The sequence below is a fragment of the Mercenaria mercenaria genome, chromosome 8 (assembly GCF_021730395.1).
Source record: "Mercenaria mercenaria strain notata chromosome 8, MADL_Memer_1, whole genome shotgun sequence".
Lineage (NCBI taxonomy): Eukaryota > Metazoa > Mollusca > Bivalvia > Venerida > Veneridae > Mercenaria > Mercenaria mercenaria.
The window spans coordinates 53,703,942-53,707,400 of NC_069368.1; the positions used below are offsets into that span (position 1 = coordinate 53,703,942).

General features: G+C 36.7%; 1 long non-coding RNA gene across 3 annotated transcripts; it reads left to right on the forward strand.

Moving 5' to 3' along the window:
* The first annotated feature begins 287 nt into the window (after positions 1–287).
* Positions 288–2,615, forward strand: LOC128559176 (uncharacterized). Of its 3 annotated transcripts, none has more exons than XR_008372237.1 (3): positions 288–325; positions 784–894; positions 2,527–2,615. It is a non-coding gene; the product is annotated as an uncharacterized LOC128559176 (long non-coding RNA). The 3 variants fall into 3 exon arrangements; XR_008372236.1 differs by lacking the exon at positions 288–325 and adding an exon at positions 379–525; XR_008372238.1 differs by lacking the exon at positions 288–325 and adding an exon at positions 486–510.
* Positions 2,616–3,459: the final 844 nt, after the last annotated feature.

Consider the following 3,459-nt stretch of genomic DNA (forward strand, 5'->3'; position numbering starts at 1 on the left):
AAGTACATGCAAAAAGAGGTAAATATGGATGCTTTTTACCAATTTCGTTCAACATCCGTCAAGCTGTTTATGATAAGCTGTTTATTTTCTGAACAAGCTCTGAGAATATCCATCAAGCGGTATATGAGAAGAAAGCTTTTTGAAGTTTTCTTTGTTCATATCTCAAGTGTCTGTAAGTGTGCATACAATGAAATAAATCTGATAACAGCTCAGGTAGCAGTTGGTAGTTTCCAGCCACAGATTCGAATTGGCCAGGGTCAAAATCTGTCATTAGAGATAAAACCTTGAAGTGAAGGCTGTTTTGATGTTTGAAATATTTGTTGATGTGAGTTTGTGATTAACAAGTTTAAGAATGGTATGTTGCAGAAATTCTGGCAGATGCGAATGTAAGCTTGATGGCATCATTTTCATATAACTGCTTGAAATGCATATGTACCACTATCAGCATTGAGCGTCTCGTGAACTGTCAAATGTCATATAGACCTCACACAGTTGAAAATAGTGAAAAAAGTAATCGGTTGACAGGTATTTTTGTCCAGCTCTGCAAGTAATACTTGAAACTGAGTACAGAATGCAAGTGGCCATTTGGCTCTATCATTTCTCCTAACATTTTAAGGCCAGTTGGAGATATGGCTAATTTGGGCTGAAATGTCATGTATTTTCGCGGGCTGAAATATCTTTCAGGTGGCTTGTGGATTTAAAAATCTAGGCTTTGTATGAAGTTTACTATGTATTTTATTTCTTCTTCAAGTATGATGTAAACCGGTATCTTTTTATTTTCAGGTCTGCATCTCGTAAGATATCGGAAGCCGTCTGACTTGGCCACATCGCTCGGAAGTCCGAAGTACTAGAAAAAACCGCCATCTGCTACCTTAAAGACATTTGTCAATTTTTGTAAGTACTATTTCATGCTTTCTTTTGTGTTGTTCAAGCTCTCCAGTATGTGTTATTTAAAAATCCGAGCTGAATGGATTCATAACATAGACAGATGTTGTTTGATATGGTAGAAGTTAAGGGGAGGTAACTCTGATTTTACCGGGTAAGTAAATCTTATTTTTGTTTGTAGTGTAGGGTTTTCTTAAAATTTCTGGCGGGAAACACATTTCTTTTGTAGTTTATATCAAATTTAAAGGAAGAAGGACTATTTAAAGGAAATATAGGTGCAACTTTTTGGCATTTTGTAAATACATGGCTGTTTCACAAGGCTCGGAACTGGATTTTGTGGTGATATTTCTTTCGAAGATATTTCTCGAGTGGCAGGTATGATTTTAGTTCTTACAAATTTCTATTGTGGCTTTATATCGGTGTCAGGACATGACGACAGAAGAAAAGTGTAGAGAGTGGATAACATCTGGGGTGCATTTAAGGTCCTGGAGTGAGGTAACATTTGCAGATATTTGTTTTTAATTAAGAGAAGATATGGTTTCTCGGAGATGTAGTGGGAGATTGCTCGAATTCGTTTAAAATAGGTAAGTTTGGCAACAACAACAACAACAACAACAACAACAACAACAAAAGTGCATTGTAAATTATTTATTTAAAGCTATTTTATACTTACTGTATGTAAGGTAATATGAAACAGTACTTTGTAAACAGGGCGGCTTTTCCTGAGCTTGCGGACTTGAAGTACAGTTAGTCTTGGGTAAGTAAGCTGTGCTGCTTTTAATTCTGTTCCTCAAGTATGCAGGGCTGTGCACAATGCTAATACAGTACATTTATGGCCATCATGTAATAGTTGGTAAGTCTTTTTTTAATGTCAGAAAGATAGATGCAGTAAGAAATATGTGCGTAAAATGGGGCCAAATCCACAATATTGTAGACATTGTTTGGACATGTGCAATTTGCAAGAAGAACAAAGCATTGTTTAAATATTGGTAAGATTTTATTTGTCATAGATCATTTTCTAAGAATCAGGTGCCAGACAGTCCATGGAGATGCATGTCTTGGTCCTTAAGGTAGCAGTTGGTAGTTTCCAGCCACAGATTCGAATTGGCCAGGGTCAAAATCTGTCATTAGAGATAAAACCTTGAAGTGAAGGCTGTTTTGATGTTTGAAATATTTGTTGATGTGAGTTTGTGATTAACAAGTTTAAGAATGGTATGTTGCAGAAATTCTGGCAGATGCGAATGTAAGCTTGATGGCATCATTTTCATATAACTGCTTGAAATGCATATGTACCACTATCAGCATTGAGCGTCTCGTGAACTGTCAAATGTCATATAGACCTCACACAGTTGAAAATAGTGAAAAAAGTAATCGGTTGACAGGTATTTTTGTCCAGCTCTGCAAGTAATACTTGAAACTGAGTACAGAATGCAAGTGGCCATTTGGCTCTATCATTTCTCCTAACATTTTAAGGCCAGTTGGAGATATGGCTAATTTGGGCTGAAATGTCATGTATTTTCGCGGGCTGAAATTATCTTTCAGGTGGCTTGTGGATTTAAAAATCTAGGCTTTGTATGAAGTTTACTATGTATTTTATTTCTTCTTCAAGTATGATGTAAACCGGTATCTTTTTATTTTCAGGTCTGCATCTCGTAAGATATCGGAAGCCGTCTGACTTGGCCACATCGCTCGGAAGTCCGAAGTACTAGAAAAAACCGCCATCTGCTACCTCAGTCACCATATGAGCCGTGCCATGGGAAAACCAACATAGTTGGTTGCAACCAGCATGGATCCAGACCAGCCTGCGCATCTGCGCAGTCTGGTCAGGATCCATGCTGTTCGCTTTCAATGCCCACTGCAATTATAGAAACCATTAGCGAACAGCATGGATCCTGACCAGACTGCAAGGATGCGCAAGCTGGTCTGGATCCATGCTGGTTGCAAAGCTACTATGTTGGTTTTCTCATGGCATGGCTCCTATACATTACAGTCTTAGCTGATGAGAACACTGATCTTGCTACAACCCTGTTGTTTTTTTTAGATATTATTGTTGAAATTTTAAATCATTATAAATAAGCAAGAAGTATAACACTGCTCTAAGTGTCATACCTATTCTAAAACTGAGAGGATGTTTACTGTTACATGTGAAGTTGCAAGTGTTTAGGAGTAAAGTTCTTTTGTTTCTTGAATGACTGTTCATTGAAGTTTTATAACACTCCTTCAAAAGTTTGAAATGTTGAGCAATGTTACTTTTGTCACATAAAGGTACCTGGTTGTAAAATGCTTTTTAAGGTGTTATCTTTCGATAAGAAGTTTTCAGGGTATTATGGTAATTAAGAGCATTGTTATGAGTGTTTGAGACTAATGGTAAGGAAATCCCAGTGCTTTGATAATTTTATTGAAATTAAAGCTATGAAGCTGTCACACTGTTTAGTTATAGATGTAATTAAGTGCTTCTTTAATCTGGCAAAGATATACATACACAAAACTACAGTTCTGATTCCTAGTACAAAAGTCGCAACTGTCCGATAGAAATTTCTGAATGTCACATAAATTTTTTAAATGTCACATAAC